Genomic DNA, 17,348 nt, shown 5'->3' on the forward strand with positions numbered 1-17,348 from the left:
TTTGCTCAATTGTATTTACACCAAGAGAACAGTGTGTTTGGACTTGTGAATAAAGAGAAGAAGATCATGATTTCAAGCACGCGTACTTGACCAAACACAACGCCGCACTCGTCCAGCACACCGTCACCCCACTTCCTCCAGTGATACTATCGCGTGGAGCAGAGATCCACACGCCACCTTTCATCCCAGTTCTCAATTATCTCTGTGCGTTGCCCACTGTTGGTCCGGAATAACGCAACGCTCTGAAGTTAATTGTGTCTCTCAACGGTGTTGACAAGATCTGGAGAAGTTCTGTGAGCAAACATAAATATTTCCCCCCCCCCACCCAGATAACGTAGGCGTTGTTTATGGGATGAGTCAGGTGCTTGGAACGACCTGAAATGTCATGTTTCTGCCGTTAATCCCCGGGACTCCGTAGAAATAATGTGTTGGGTGTTGAAGTCTGCTCTTCCCTTATGAGACGCGGCAGCAAGACAGATAACTGGGAGTGTTGAGAGAGTTATACGCTGACAGGATCGGGCTTGAGGAAGACGAATGGAAGCCACAGACACAACAATAGGACATTATATATGCGTGTGTGTGTGTGTGTGCTACCTGCACGTCTGTATTAGCATGCCTGCAATGCAAAGCATGTGAATATATTGAATATAAGCGCTGATAGAATACGTTAGCATTAGCATGATAATGCAAGCCTGCCGGCTGTAAAAGACAATGGCTCGCGATGGTTTTGCGGGAAAAAAAACCACAACTAGAATACATCAAGATGAGCATTCATGCGGTGTAAAACGTTGAGACAAGACAGTGTGCCAATATTGTATTCAACAGGGATTGCATCGCTGACATTTAGTTGGCTGAATGCTGCGGGGAGGATAGCATTTCACAAATCAAACTGGTGCCACAGTGGGGTGGATTCTGCAGCACGCCTTGCAGAGAGAGGCAGCAACTGTGGTGAAATCTAACAACAGATTTATTGAGACATAGACTTTAGACTAATATTTGTTCATACTTATTTCACAATTTGTGTTTGTTTTTGTTAGAAAAATAATTCCTAATTTGGACATACAATATTTACAATGCTCAAATATGACAACATACTAATATTGAACATCTTGCATTTTGTCACTTTTTTCAGCTCACAATACTTGAATTTATATTATCAACAAGTCAAGATTTGACGTTGCTCACGTCAACATGTTTGTTATACTTTTCAACTACATGACAATCTACAACCCCACTGCTAAAACTGTAAAACAAACCGCAACCAAGACAAAGTGACAATGTAAACAACAAATAAGTCTTCAGTGTTATTCAAAACAAGAGAACTGTTGGGTAACGGCATCTATCTGATACTCTGTCAATAGTTATCCAATCAATTAAAGATTACTTAGAGCCTGACCCATTTCAGACCTACCATCTTAAAAACCACCAAATGCTTTGAATGAAACAGCTAGACAACAGCAAGGTCTCCACCTAACTCTTCATTGTGCCCTTCTGCATGTAAAAGCACTGACATCCAAAATGGATTTGGAGTTAAGATGGAGTTAAGTGGTATAAGTGTTGACCATCGAGTGTTGAAGAATCAGCTATGGCCGTAGCAGAGGTGGAAGTGTGTTTGCCGCATAGGCATCTGGAACGAGTCAGGCGTAGATGGAGACGCAGGCGCTGGAAGGTTGTTAAACGCCTTTGAAGGGCCTTTATGTCCACTGATCAACTTGTCTCCCCGTGAAGCCCAGGTTTACATAATACAGTGTATTTTTAGCTGTCTGTTTTAATTGTGGAATGCTTACATTTGTATATATGACCTTGCCCCTTCATAAAAAGCACCCAGGGGACAAGATATATGAAGGCGAGTTATCTGAAAGCGTGTCGAGTGCTGCTTCAAATAGTTTTCAGCGGCCATCTTTCTTGGCTTCGTCTTGCTTAATCCCTCATCTTTGACGTGTGGTTGGAGTTTAATGAAATGCGCCCATGTATTGATCCTTGTAAAAGCACACATACCTAAACACACCCACCCACACATGTAAACACATGCACACACATATCTGAACACATCCACCCACCCACACACACGCACCCATGCATGCACGCACACACGCACGCACGCACACACACACACACACACACACACATGCATGTATATCGTTTGTCATGGACAAGGCAAACTGTGTTTAGGTCATGTAAAGCTACATTTTAGCAGCTTCTCTGTGTCGAGGAAGCCATGACTGATCTAGTGGGCTGGCCTCTTGTTTACTCAGAGCTCTGGATGAACTATACTCATTTCATCAAATGGGTTTGGGAAGCCCTGTTGTTCCCGGTTGGCCACTAGGAGCCACTATTGAGCAGCGTATTGATAATTGTAACGATGTGGGGAACCACTCACATTAGCCTAGGAAGCTGTACATCAACTAACTCCTCGGTCGTACACATGATGCATGAGTCAGAGAGAGCGTGTTCAGAAACAGAGCAGAAGCTGTGTCAACGTGAGCCAATGCAGCATGGCTTTAACCACTGCGTTCACTGAAGGACCCTTTCCTACATTGTGCTGCTGTGGATCTCCTCCGAGATGAGATGCATATTCCCCATACTCCTGTTTACCAGGCAACGACTAGAGAAGACAAAGTGACTCAGAATCGGTTCTCTGTTGCAAAGAAAACCCCAAGGTATTTTTTTTCCCGCTTTTTTCACACGTTCCACTTCCACACTCGGCGGCAGCAACCCGTTCAAACACAACCAGAGTGTTGAAGAGCGCTACTGACAGGCGCGCGAACCGGCGCTGTTTGTGTCACGCATGACAAGCCATCACGCGGGTGACCTTTGGCAGTATTATCACAAGAAGATCCTCTTTTTTTTCTCTCTCTCTCTCCAGGTACAGTGCAGCCATGGCAGGGCGTAGCACCGTTTAACCCTCTATCCCTGTAGCCCGCGGCCAAGAGGAAGCTCTCCCGGGAGTGCAACCTGAGCTGCCAGGCTCACAGGCGGGCGGCGTGGACACAGCTCGCATGCAGACACATGCAAACACATGCAGCCCATGCAGCACATGCAACACATGCAACGTTCACTTGATCATTGTATAAGCGCTTGTCTTTCTAAAGGTCTACAAAGTTTCCCGTTTACTGTTTTGTCATTTGGCAGATGCTTTATCCAAAGTGACTCCCAGTGAATCTAGAAACCTGTAAGGTTAGGGGGCCTCTTGCTCAAGGACGCCCGAAGGCTGTGGACATTGGGGCAGGTTGAACCCAGTACCTGTCACCTGGTAGTCGAACATCTGAACCACTACTCTGAGCTAATTTCACTGGTACAAGTCTGTAATCAAACTACCAGACTAAACTAAATATATCCTTTGAAATGTTTCTGCCAGATAAACGGGCACTACAGGCAGGACTTTTTGCAGATATTTGATCAATTGGATCGGATAAGAACTTAGCATGTGTTGATGCGATGAACTAAGAGGAATACCTATAAAAGATGCTAAGATGCTACCCAGTGCTTATAATTGGTAGTGAGGTCTATCAAAGTATAGAGGACGCGAGAGTGAGATGACATGGGCATGGATGCTTCAGGGGTTGGGTTTTCAATAGCAGGGGTAATTATAACAGGGAGCACGATTTTATTTGTGACTCTCATGCCCTCCGGCTCGGAATGGCACGACGAAATCCCTGAAACATGTCAGAGGAGACAAAGCATTCCGGGAAAGGAGCTGAGAAGGTCATTCAGATGTTGACGATTGGAACCAAAGCGTCTGCAAACAAACATGTCCTGAGGAACAGAGCCGTATCAATGACGTAGAGCCAATCAAAAAAAAGGTGTTTTCCCCACAAACAAACACAAAGACTTTAACCGTACATGGCTCTCAGGCTCTTCCCAGCGCATCACTGGGAAGTTAGGAGTTCGGGGGCCTCTTTAGGTGTCAGATGTTGTTCCCCAGCGCTGGAGACACACATGCAGCCTCTTCAAGGGCCTCCGCTTCGGTCATCTGGCCGTGTTTACCACACCGCTCTGCTACGTGTTTACGGAACCGACTTCGAATAATGACAGGGCCTTCGAATACAAGGGGTCACATCGGGGCATACCGACCGGAAATGACATCAGAGGAACGTCACGTCCAAGAAGGAGAGGGAGATGGGAGGGAGGAGGACCGGGGGGAACGGGGCCGCAACGCACACACACGTCCACGACACTGGAGACTGCGTTTGACGTCCAGCTGGGAGTGTGACGCGGTGAGGAGTAGCTGGCTCGTGCGGTGGTTTGTTTGGGTTGTTTACTGATGTGGTTCAGACCATCTGTCTCTTGAAAGGTCCGTGTTGCAAGAAACATCAACAACACGACACCAGTGTTTAATTACTTAAGCAGATGTGAAGCACGCCGCCATAGTCAAATCAGGTTTGCGCTCAGGTTTACCAACTAAACATCCATCTTGTCAATTTCCAGGTCAAGGTCACAGGGGTCAGAGTCAGAGGTGACGGGGGGCGGAGCCTATAACCATCTGACAATGAGCACAGCGGCAAACAGTCTGAAGTACGTAATGACACGTGGGTTGTGTGGCCATGCCATACTAGAGCAATTATGAAGGTTGAAGTGAATACACCTAATTCATATAGAACTTGACTTCAATCAAATATAATATACTGAAATGTTCTTCGTTTTTTTGGTCAATATCATGGGAAGCAACAGCGGATTATCAGGGCTGTCAGAAAGTTCCCATATTTTCAACTCAGAGGTTGACATGAACACACCTTCCCATTCAGGAGGGGGTAATTACGGTTAGTCTCATAAGACGAGAATGTTACAGTAGGCACCCACACCACAAATTTACTTTGAGTCTCAAATTAGTCAAACTGAGAACATTCAAACTTCATGTCGGCTGGCCCTGAGCCAGGAATCTAACCTGGTAGCTTTGAGACCACCGTGTGCGAGACGTCAAGTTTGGGAACACGTAACCTTTATGAACCTAAAATGCAATCATGTGCAGCACCACCAAAAATGGCTTTCAAATCAAAATGAAATTCTCCCCACATTGCAAATTCAATAGTAGATTTACCTTTTCATATTCAACCTGATACAAATTATGAAACAAATTGATAAAACAGACCAAAACACAAATTCAACATTCATCTGGTGTCTGTTGTCCGAACGACCCAGCAGTAAAAGCAGAGAAAGCATGGCTGTGCAGCGTGCATGAGTAGCCTGTAGAGCTCCCTTCAGGTTCAGATTGGCAAGAGGACTTGTAATGCATCCACCATTAATGCTTTGTAATCCCTTGCTCCAAAAAATGCAAAAAGCAGATTAAGCAAATCTATAAAACTGTTCGGGAAAAAATGCTTATCTAGCCGTTTCGCAAAACATCCACGATTTCACAGATTTTAGATTATTTTACAAAATGGCCACTGGAACAATACTTTGACCGTCATAAAACCTTAAAAGAGGAGTTGGGGGAAGAATGCCCTATTTTTGTTGTTGTCACTTTTGGTCCTACATACACCTTGGGTTCTGCCCGACACTTTGAAGTCAGTTATTATCGATTGCAAGTTGAAACACGATGGCATCCTGTCTCTAGGTGCTGAACGAAGACAGAAGAGAAAAGTGCTCAACAAACAAACAGATTGAGAATAAGCAGCCCTTTGACCTCCTGGTTGAAGGTCAAATTGTTTGGATGGTACGTCGGAACCGACAGACACTGGAATAGTGAACACTCTGTGTTTTTGTGTCTGCGTAAAGCTATTAAGTCTGGGACAATAGGCCTCCATCAGAACGCCTCGCGGCGATCTGTTTTGGCAATAATAACTATAGAAGATAAGATTAGTTTTGGAGAAGGCTGGATAGATCAACGGACGTACCTGGTTGACTGGGAGATACTTTCCAGGTTTAGTACAGCACAGGAATAACCGAAATGTAAAACCTGTGCGCTATCTTACAGTATCTGCAATGCCATCGTTTGCATATTAGTTTAATGTCTTAAATAAACTAATCATTACATGATTCAATTGGAACATAATGCAAGTAGATACCATTTGAGGTTCCGTGCTTGCCTGAAACTACAAAAGAACACAACCTTACAAGCCCTTTCACCGTGTACGTGCTGCTGATTTCACAATAATATTTCATAATCACCAACCATGCAATTAGGAGTCATCAAATCGGAGCATTGTGGCTTTCCTTTAAACATACCCTCCTCCTTTAGATGGGCTAAAGTCTTCCAGGAATGTGGCCCTTTCGGTAGATTGACACATGCAGATTAGTTTTGATTAAAAAAAAGCACGCAAACAAAAAAAAGCAAAAGACAGAATACATCTCCTGGCATACCTCAGCTGAACACAATGCAACCATTTAATCGGCTGCAGATCTAGAAACACACACACACACACACACACACAGACAAACACACACACACACACACACACACACACACACACACACACACACACACACAAACACATACTCCTGCCTGTTGTGACAGCGGACGTCCTGGCACCACCGTGCGTACGTGTGTTTACTTGCTGGAGATCTGCACCCTCTGCTCTCTGCACCTCACTGTGGAGCTGCACTGCAAAGCCACTTTAAAAGGGGCTTTTTATTACTGTAGTGATTAGCGGCCCGGCTATTAATAATCTATTATGGCGTGTGTGTTGGGGCAGCTTGCGTGGCATAAATCCCGTCAGTGGATGGGCTGGCTTTGACTGGCTTTGTGTCAGACGGGTAACGGCGGCGGTAAGCGGCTTTAACTCGCCCACTGGGTGCCCTGGGCACGGGTTAATAGTTCCCTGATCTGGTTGGACTGGGTTAGTACCCCACGACACCCAAGGCCCTCTCGACTGATGTCAGCCACTGCTAATTTCTCTGGATGTGTTTATGGCTTCTTCCATCAGGCCGTAACTTATGCTCCACTCAGGAGTCGGCCGTAGCTCACGCGTTCCCCTCTCTCCGCCTGTGGCGTTTGCGTTTGATTGATGTCTGATGGCCGTGGATGACAGTTACGTATGTCTGCTGGATGTTCCTCTATTGCACGCTGACGTCTAACCGCGGAGCTATTATCGCCTATTATCCTATAGCACATAATAGCATGTAGCTTATTATAGCATACCGTAGCATGTAGTATACTATATCATTTCATACCATAGCATATGGCAAATGGTAGCATACTATTGACTGTACATTGCATGTTATAGATAGTATACATCATGTATGTTTTATTTCCGTCTCCTGTTTAGATGTTTTGTGAAACATATCAACGCAAATAAAACATAAATGATTTCCGTCGATTGATTGGTCAAAAAGCGTGGTTAGTTCTCCTTTAAATCGTCCTATTTTACAACGGCTTCATAGCCCTAAAGCTCCTGTAGAGATTGGAACAAAGAGAGCAGGATGTGGCCGGTGTTCAGAACATTTGATTACCTTTGATCGTGTTAGTTCTAATATTTTAGCCAGTTGGGCGGGAGATATTTTTGTGCTCAGTGTTTTCCTTCTACTCACAAAGTTTCTATCTATGTTTACAAGTTTTGATCTATATTTACAGGTTTCTATCTGCGTTTATCTCCAGGAGGCAGAGCGGCCGCGGAGAGGCTAAAAATGGACGAAACAAAAGAGAGGCCTCGGCCTGATCACAGAGGACGCCAGAACAAATACTGTCATTTGTTAATTTCCTGGTGCTTTTTTGTGTCATTAAAGTGACAAACCAACGTTCTGTAGAAACCGGTCTCGGGGTAATTGATAGTCTACTGCCTGCATGCAGTCAAACCCTGAAAAACAACAGAGCGTTTTCCTATTTTACGATTTAGCCATTCAACAGACGTTTCCATCCAAAGCAACACAAGGTGAATAGAAAAACCGGTAATCAAGGAGCGGGTAGCACATCTTGCGCACGGATTTGGGATCAAACCCAGAATCTTTCAGCTGGGAGTAGATCACCCTCCCCCCTCCACTATGCTTCCCCCTCCTGTATTGGTATGTACGGCTGTCTGAGGCGAGCTGCCAGTTAGAGTTGGTTGTGGTATGTTCCAAGGCCAACACTCCTCCATCACTGTACCATAAGTCTGTCCATAGCGGACCCCATCCATCCCCCTACACCCGAGCAAGCCAGGGTCAGGTGTGTCCTATTGGCTGATATCCCCCATTGCCCCTTATCTCCGGACTTCAGAGCAACATTCCTCTGTCAACAAGGATCACACAGACTCAGAAGGAGGATTCTTCAGACTTCTTCAGAGATATTTATATCTTAATAAATCTGCAGTTATTCCACTAAGGTCATCATGAGTTCTCCCTGTGCCTTTAACTCCCCCAACCCCACCGCCACCACCGCCTACATCCACCACCACCTCTCCAGGGTGGTGTAACCTGCGGATTGAGTCTAGGGCTGGAGTCTAAAAGACTTCAGCACCCCCCCCCCCCACACACCCTACCACCATCACCCCCTACCACCACCACTAACCCCCCGCCACCACCATCAACCCCCCCCCGCCCCAGCCCCCAAGAGTAAGAGCCAGAGCTGCAGTGTTTAACCATCAGTCCCTGCCGGTGACTTTGATTAATCCTTCATGGGCCAAGAACTGAGAAGAAAAGCTGTGGGTGTTAGTGAGGCCATCTGGAAACCTTCATAAACATGTCCGTCTTTCCACGCTCTCTCCAAAGGGTTCTAGGAAAATCGTAAAAATGAAAAGAGAGGTCCCCGTCGAAAGGGCTTTCTACCTCTCGGGGTACCTCCGTGCCTGTGCAGGAGGGGGGGGGGGGGGGGGGGGGGTGGAGGGGGAGGGGGGGAGGACAGAAAGAAAGAAAGAAAGAAAGAAAGAAAGCGGGAAGGGGGGGGAATGGAGCCTCTGCGCACCGCGGCTCACCGCACTTCACGGCACTTGCATCAAGCGACACAACTGTCCAATAAAATACTTTTTAAATCGTCCTGCGGTCGGTGCCGCTGTGGTGCGGCGGAATTAAACACGTGTAGTCCTGATGTACGACAAATGTTTGTAATTCACCGCAGCTTGAATGTGGTCGGTTAGTGTTTTTTTTTTTTCTTTCTTTCTGGGCCGTACATCAACGGGGAGGTTCATGTCAAACACGGAACAGATTAAATGCAGGAGGAGAAGTTATTCAAAACATGGTAAAGAGCTGCATCAGGACCCATCTGGTCTGCGTTACTTTGCCGGGTTTCTAACGGTAGAAGCAGCAGGGTCTGGATAAAGGATACATTTTATGACAGATTTAGGAGGTTTTTATCAGGCGAAAAAAATAGCTAACATATTTACACAAGCGGCTTAGCTAAACAAAGGGCTCAATTTGTGCTTAAGACAACAATCTGTTTAATGGTCTCTGTTCAACCCATAGCTCATACAAGTGTTATTATATGGGCTACATGAATAAAGTGCTGGCTCATGCAAACAGAGAAGGGAGTCCTTCGCCTTTTATCTAATCGTAGTTATAGGTCAACTCCAACCCTGTTTATTCCCACAATCTGAATTATGAGGAATATCATTCATTTCTGCCTCTAATTAGTCCACATATTTAGTTGTGACAAATCTCCCTAAAATCCACACACTTGAATTTGTTGGAATAAGGATGTCTACCGTGGAAGAGATTAGAACATCAAAATGAGAGACCGCATGAGGATGATGATGATGATGATGATGATGATGATGATGTAAAACTGCGCATGTTTAGGTGAAGCAAACGTCTGCGGGGTGTATGGGGAGATGGGTGGTGTAAGGGGAGGTGGTGGTGGTGGTGGTGGTGGTAGTGGTGGTGGCGGAGGGTATGGGGGGGGTTCTAGTGGACGTGATAACGGCAGTATTTCGGTGGCGATGGTATTCCCTCTTGCGGTAGTGGTGTCATGTGTTGGAGGTGAGGAGGTGATGGAGGTGATGGAAGTGGTGGTGATGGTTTCGGGGAGGTGTTAGTGGTGGTCGAGGCGGCGGCGATGGTGGTGGTGGTGGTGGGAGCGATGGCTTTGTACAACATGGTATGTACTGTACAACAACTCTGGTACAAAGCTCACGTGCTTCACATCCACAAGGCCGGTTTATATATCAAGTAAGTGAAACTCCTGAATCCCCTTCTGGGTCTCCTCATCTTGCAGCTCTTGGCAGAGATCCTGTGGCAAGTCTCTGGTTACAGCGGAGCCAGAGGATTCTCTCCTTCTCAGCTTGGCCTCGCTATATATTTCCCTGCATGCATGTGTGCTACATTTGGGAGGCTTCCATCCACCCTACTGTAACATTAACTTTCCTTGTGGAATTGCGCAGATAAAACACACCGCGCTTTTCCCTCGTTTGCATTCTGACAGAGATGGAATGCACGCATAAGATACGACACCGAAAAAAGAAAGAAGAAATCATTGCATGGATAAGGTAGTCAAGGTAATTGGATAAAGATGTGTTTTGACATTTGAGAGTATAATGGGCTTGGACATTTCGCGGGGTTCAAGAATGTGACAACAATTAGCGCATGACAAAAAAAGGACGCTGGTGTATTTCAAAAACGGGAATTTGTGTTGAGTTCCCACTTCAATCTACTGTCATAGAAACGTGAAACCAAGGGCAAGGTTAGGGAAGAAGTAGCAACGGCCGACCTTGGAGGTAGACCCGCTCTGCACAGGACAAAAGGAGCCGGGAGCACCTACTTTAGACTAAATAAGACCTACTTCACTGGCGGAAAAAAAAAAGTAGCAAAAATAGATTTTTATCAATACATAGTGGCTGCCAAAAAATCCACCCCACACACACACACACACACACACACATAACCCTACCACCCGCACATACTACACAGCGCAGGAGAAAAAGAGGCAATCATAACTACATCTACCTCACACACCGAAACACCGAGCCAATCACATGACGACCTGCAATACCCTTTTTAAAAAAGTCATCAATATCAAAGTAGAAACATAGCTTTCATCAATACGCTAGAAAAAGAAAATCACCAAAAAAATCACAAAACACACACACACACACACACACACACACACACACACACACACACACACGTAAGCCTACCACCCACCGGCTCCCACCGAACACCACCTCCAGTGCCGCCATAACCGGCTCTGAGCTCTGATCTCTGTATCCTGCTGCCATTTCCTAACAACATGCAGGCATGTGTCTGGTCTTGCCCGACGCCCTGGCCTCCCGATGAAGGCAGAACCGAAAAAAAGAGAAGAAAGAGCAGGAGCAGCAGGGCGGTGCGGTTGCACAACCCCTGCTCACAAAACCGCCGCGGACGGGGGGTGGGGGGGGGGGAGCGCGGCCTTATCGGGACGTGCGTTGGCGTTTGTCACGGATACCGTTGCCGTTGCTTGTTGATGTCGACGAGACCCGTGTGATCACAGGTACCGTGAGGAGTAGGGTCGGGTGGGGTGGTGGTGGTGGTGGTGGGGGGGGGGGCGGGGGAATCCACAGTGTTTTCGGGAGACGCCGTAGCACCCAACGGGGGAGAGACCTGGGCGGGGAGAGACCTGGGTGGATACAGGTGGGACAGGTTGGTGGAGGATCAAGCCAAAGGGGGTTGGGCGTCCCGACGCTCCCAGCGTGTTTACAGGTGAACCACGGAGGAGGAGGAGGAGGAGGAGGAGGAGGGGGGGGGGGGTCGGACGCCGAGGATCCTGGACTGCCTGGCCTATTTTTTTCTTCTTCTTTTTTTTTTTTTCTGTTTACCTGCGGTTAGAAACCATGTCACCCAGGAAGTGACTGGTTTCCATGACGAGCGGCAGAGCACGTCATGACGACGATCCGGAGTAAAGGGAGAGCAGCTCGTTCCCGTGACTCAGTGTTGCCAACGGGAAAAAAAAAAAAATTGACAAACAATAATGGATAAACGGGAAAACTGGATGATAGCACACCTAGCGACGGATTCTGCTGCCCACAGAGATTGAATGTCTTGGGGATTTTCTTGTTCACGTTTTCTTGGACAACAATGAGGGCTTCACAGCATCAAATGTAATCAATATATCGTCTATTACCGAGAAAGCTTATACTTGTCCGCCGGGGGAAATCTATTGTGGCATCTCTTGCCACTTCTGTTGTCCCGTCAACTAGAAAGTTGGCGACGGGAAGGAAAACACTGCGTTTACAACAAAACCTCCTTCAAATAACACCAGAGGCACTGCACAACACGAACACAACACTGCATGACTCCGCACGCACCTCCAGCGAAACAATCAGTACGACAACGGCACGCAAAAGTCACAGTTTACTAAAGTTCAGACTGGACCATAAGGAGCACTAAGGTCGTCCGCTCCGTTTCCCCGCCCCGACAGCTGGGTCCTGTCTCGGGAGAGACTTGCACCAGATTCACACATCTATACCAAGCAGTCCTTATTTGGAGCTGGCGTTCCCAGAAAGTCCCGAGCCTCTGAGACTTTTCAAGGATCCTCCCCCCCCCCCCCCCCTTTGTTTATAAAAGTAAAAAACATCACTGTGTTTGTTTCTCTCCGCACGCTCCCCCCTCTCCTCACCACTTCCCCTCCCCTCCCCCCCGAAAGAAATCCTTCGAAAGGCAGACCGCCGCCACAAGTGCTGTGGCCCTCGAGGAGGAACGGGGGGGGGAGGTGGGGGGGGTGGGGGGAATGTACGGATTATGGGAGACAGAATCCCAACCGCGTCGAGAATTTCTATTTCCATTTTAGTGGTTGGCGGGGGGGGGGGGGGGGGGCATTTACATTAACATCCACAACCGCACGCTAGTGAGTTCCAATGTTTAGCAACAGAGCGCTAATCCATCCCCGCCCGCCTGTACCCGCGTGCTCCCACCGGCCGAACGTCCACAAAGCTAACCTTCACCGCCGCGCGGCAGACGAGCCACGCTTGCACCCAAAGCCACAGAGAACACACCCGACGCACGCCCCGTGTAACACACTCAAACACACACACACACACACACACACACGCACACACACACACGCCGAGGTCTGCGACCACACGCTGGCGCGCGGCGACGCCCACAGAGTCACGCGACAAAATGCCGAAACACACGTCATCCTTCCGCTACATGCTAACACACGCCGACACACACACACCCACCCACACGCCACACCGTAGTTACAACACCCCCCCCCCCCCCCCCCCCTTCCCTCCTCACATGGAATCACCCAGGGCTACTGCCGCACAGTTACAAAGGTGCGAGAAGCGTCGCTGAAGGTAGGCGTCTGTTGCACAGCGGAGTGATGGAGTGATGGCCGGTTGGGGACGGGGGAGGGGGGTGGAGACAGCTGGGGCAGACAAACTACAGTGCTGGCGTTCGTCAGCGCGGGGGCGTTGGAATGGTAAGTATACCTTCGCCCCCGGAGGCCAACGACACCTTTAAAAAAACACGGAGAGCTCTTCCTATTCATCACCGCTTGGGAAATTCGGGGCGAAAAACTCGAGAAGTGGGAGGGAGGGGGGGGGGGGGGGGGAGGGGCGAGGGGGATAATGAAAAGAAGGGCAGAAAGAGAGAAAAAAAAAATGGAAAAGAAAAAGGGAATAGACAGGGCGTGTAGGGGATTTAGTGGCGGTTTATAGCGTTGTCAGGCACCTATTGTGCGGTGTTTAACCTCGTACAATAACCCCACCGTTGCCGTGCTAAGTACCTGGCCCGCGGGCTCTGGGGTAAATGGACTGCGCTTATGGGAGCACTTTATTAGCCGCCGCCGCCGCCGCCACCGCCGCGCGGTGCGGAGATGTGCGTCACCCGGCCCGGCCGCTCACACGCGCTAACGGCGCCGGCAACCACACAACGCAACGCTCGAGTCGACGGCGGCGGCGGCGGCGGGGGGGGGGGGGAGGGGGGGTGGGGGTGGCACGTACAGCACGGACGCTTCGTGTCCGTGCTGTACGCGTAGATATGTCGTGGATGTTCAAAATGTTCTCATCTCTTTTTAATACTCGTCTCGGTACTTTTACTTGGTACATTCACAAGGTACGTCTTAGCATCTCATCTCGTCTTATCTCATCTTACACCACCCCCCCCCCTCCCCCCCCGCTGCAGACCGGCCTCCTGGAGCTCTGCTCACGTGTCGTCACTCGGCTAGCTAGCCGCTAATCCGTTATTAGCGCCACGCACTTTTTTTTTGAACTGTCACCCCCTAACTGCTAAAAGGTGGGGCCCCTCGGAACCAGCGGCAGAGCGACTGGACGAAGGGCCCCCGTGCAGAGGTTTTAATTATAGGTCACTCTTTGACTTTGAGGCGCAGGGCCCACATGCCACATATGGCCTCTGACCCCCCCCCCCGCCCCCCCCCCCCCCCTCCCCCGGGGGATAAATTACCCAGGTCTGGCAAAACCAATACCTTATGGCCTTCCAGTTCAATCGGGTGTTGCTGCGTGTTTGGCCAGGCACCACAGCTGCGTTGGTCTTCACATTGTGTGGCTCACACTGTGATTGTGTTCATGCTGCGGGCTAAAGCCAGCTAATTGGGCTAACACCCCACCTCGGTCTAACTAGTTAACCCCCATAAAGAGTCAGCCATTAACACCCGACACTGATCAGCATGACCAATAAAGACTGTGTGTGTTTGTGTGTGTGCGTGTGCGTGCGTGCGCGTGTGGGTGGCTGTGTACGAGTGTGACTGTAGATATGTGTGTGTTGGTTTGTGTGCATGTAGGTCTGGTGTGAGCGTCTGTGGGGGGGGTGGGGTTAGGTACGAGGGTGTGTAGATATGTGTGTGTGTTTGTGTAGGTATGAGTGTCTGTAGGTATGTGTGTGTGTGTGTGTGGTTGTGTCTGTGTATGTATGTGTGTAGGTGTGAGTGGGTGTAGGTTTGTGTGTGTGTGGGTGTGTGTGTGAATAGAAATAGAATCAGAAATAGATCAAACAATAGATTAAAATAGATCCGGAGGACCAAACATTGAAATAACAAAAAGGATATTAATAACCAATGCGCTTTACGAGTCCCATTTAAGAGATGGATCTCTGATATCAAAGCTCTGAGCGACAGGGTAGTAATTAGAGGAGCTATATTTATGGACGGTGATGTCTTTATGATGCCTTCTCCTCGTGATCCCGTTGTGTTTGTTCCTCCTCGCCGTGGGGGTTTGGATTGAAAAGGCCGCGGCGGGACTCAGACATCCGTCAGCGTGCGCTCGCATCGCGCCGCGGCGCCGCGTCTCCGCGTCCACCGCCTCAAACGTGCGGCAGCGGCGGCGGCGAGCCGTCATCGTCAGACCCCCGTAAGGCACCGCTGGGAACACATCGTCGTGGCGACGGCCGCAACAAGATGTGAGCTTGTGGCGGGAAAATGAAGAAGAAAAAAATAACCCTGACCTCGGCATAAAAATAAGTGATAAATAAAAAACGGGTGTGATTAATGAGGGAGGGGGGGGGGTTAAAAATAATAACGGCAGAAACAGCTCTGCATGGGCTCGTAAAGCACAGGGGCCCCGTGGCACATGTGCGTACGGGCGGCTTCCATGTGATCAGGATGCCATTACTCACGCTGCCGATCAATGCGGATCAATACAGACAGCCGTCAAGGCCGGCCACAACCCAGGAGCCGCCCGCCTGCCGTTGAGTCATCAGGGAGGATGCACGGCTTGCATAGCTAGGGGCCAGTGTTGTACAGTTGGGAGCCAGTGCAGTACAGTTTTAGGTCCCCTGTTGTAGAGAGGCTCTAGGTTATACAGCACCAGGGGCCCCTGTTGTAGAGAGGCTCTAGGTTATACAGCACCAGGGGCCCCTGTTGTAGAGAGGCTCTAGGTTATACAGCACCAGGGGCCCCTGTTGTAGAGAGGCTCTAGGTCATACAGCACCAGGGGCCCCTGTTGTAGAGAGGCTCTAGGTTATACAGCACCAGGGGCCCCTGTTGTAGAGAGGCTCTAGGTTATACAGCACCAGGGGCCCGTGGCTTTCACCGGGGGAAGTTTGTGCAGAGAAAGGGGAAGCTGGGGGCGGACTGTTTATCAAGTCAGTAGTACGAGTTTCTCTTTCACAGAATTGATGCTCAGGTTTTACTGGCAGGACAGTGTATGGGGCCCGGTGGGGGCCCAGTGGGGGCCCTCATGTAAGCAACACATCAAAAAACAGGGGGATTTCTTTTTTGTGCGCTGCCCAGCTGTATTAGTGTTCCAATACTGTGTGACACTTAGCACAATAATTAAATAAGGGTCAAGCAGTCATGTCATGTTTACCGAATCGGGGCAGATAGGTAAATGAGTCACACATAATATAAATCAATGCTTCAAGACAAGTTGTTTTCTTGCTTTGCTTGTCCAAACATCACGGCAGCGGAAATACGATGAGTGCTACGGAAAATAAAATAAAAAAATGCACCTGAATGATACAGTCAATAATTCTTTAGATAAAGACACATATCGTTTTATGCAGTGAACATTTAATGTTATTAAGATGAATGGCTAATTTATTAAATCGACGTTAACAACAATACCACGCGACTGGCAAATTCCACTTTAGGAATAATCCGAAAGCTATCCAAATGTTCCCAGTCAATACCGAGACAAAGAGAGCTCTAAAGTCCCCAATACCAGTCACAAAGACAGCTCCAAGTCCACAATGTGGTCCTAGAGATTTACACGGGACTAATTGGGTCACATCCAGCCTGAATAAAACAGAACAAGAGTCTTATTAGGACCGTGTCCGATCCACGCGCATGATGCTGGGTCACATGACACACGTACCCAGAGATGAAGATATGTGTGTCGTGGGATAGGAAACGCTGTGGGAGAATGGCACATTGTAACTCGTCTGTGTGCTGCACGGACAGTTTGAGTAGGGTGACTGTTTGGACACAGAGCCATCCCTGGTCGGTAGCCAAAGCAAACAGTGAATCATGTTTAGTGTGTTGTCTATGCGAGGGGTCACTGGGTTGAGCCTGGAAACGGGGAGTTCAAGTGTGGAGAGGAACATGCGTTTAAATGCTGCTGTGCATGCATGCGTGCATGTTTGTGTTTTCTGCCACTCGCTCGCATTTCTCCCATCCTCTCTTTCTTCTTCTTTGTGTGTGTGTGTGTGTGTGTTTGTGTCTGTGTATGTGTATGAGTGTGTGTGTGTGTGTGTGTGTGTGCAGGGGTTGTTTGAATGGGGGTCGTGAGCTTGTGTGTGGGTGTGACTGCATCTGGTGTGCGTAAGGGTTTGTGGGGCGTGTGTGTGTGTGTGTGTGTGTGTGTGTTTGTGTGTGTGTGCTTGTGTGCGAGTGTGTACGTGTGCACGCACTTGTGTGTGCGTACTCAATGTGTTTATGTATGTGTTCACGCATGTATGTGTATTTGTGTGTGTGTCTGTGTGTGTGTGTGTGTGTGTGTGTGTGCGTGTGTGTGTGTGTGTAAAAGTATTGCTGGTAGGCCCCAGCATGACTGCTGAGTTTGGAGCAATCATACGTTCAGCTGTGATTTCCATCAACACATTCCTGGAGCTCACACGCGCTCTCTGTGGGG

At 48.6% G+C, this 17,348-nt stretch overlaps 1 protein-coding gene across 1 annotated transcript in view; it reads right to left on the reverse strand.

The window, feature by feature from the left end:
* Positions 1-17,348, reverse strand: part of LOC311353903 (pro-neuregulin-2, membrane-bound isoform-like) — a gene marked incomplete at both ends in the record, with an annotated part of 48,105 nt that overhangs the window by 16,098 nt on the left and 14,659 nt on the right. The gene's annotated exons all lie outside the window — the stretch shown is intronic.

The sequence above is a fragment of the Micromesistius poutassou genome (genome assembly GCF_964030765.1).
Source record: "Micromesistius poutassou genome assembly, chromosome: 10".
NCBI lineage: Eukaryota > Metazoa > Chordata > Actinopteri > Gadiformes > Gadidae > Micromesistius > Micromesistius poutassou.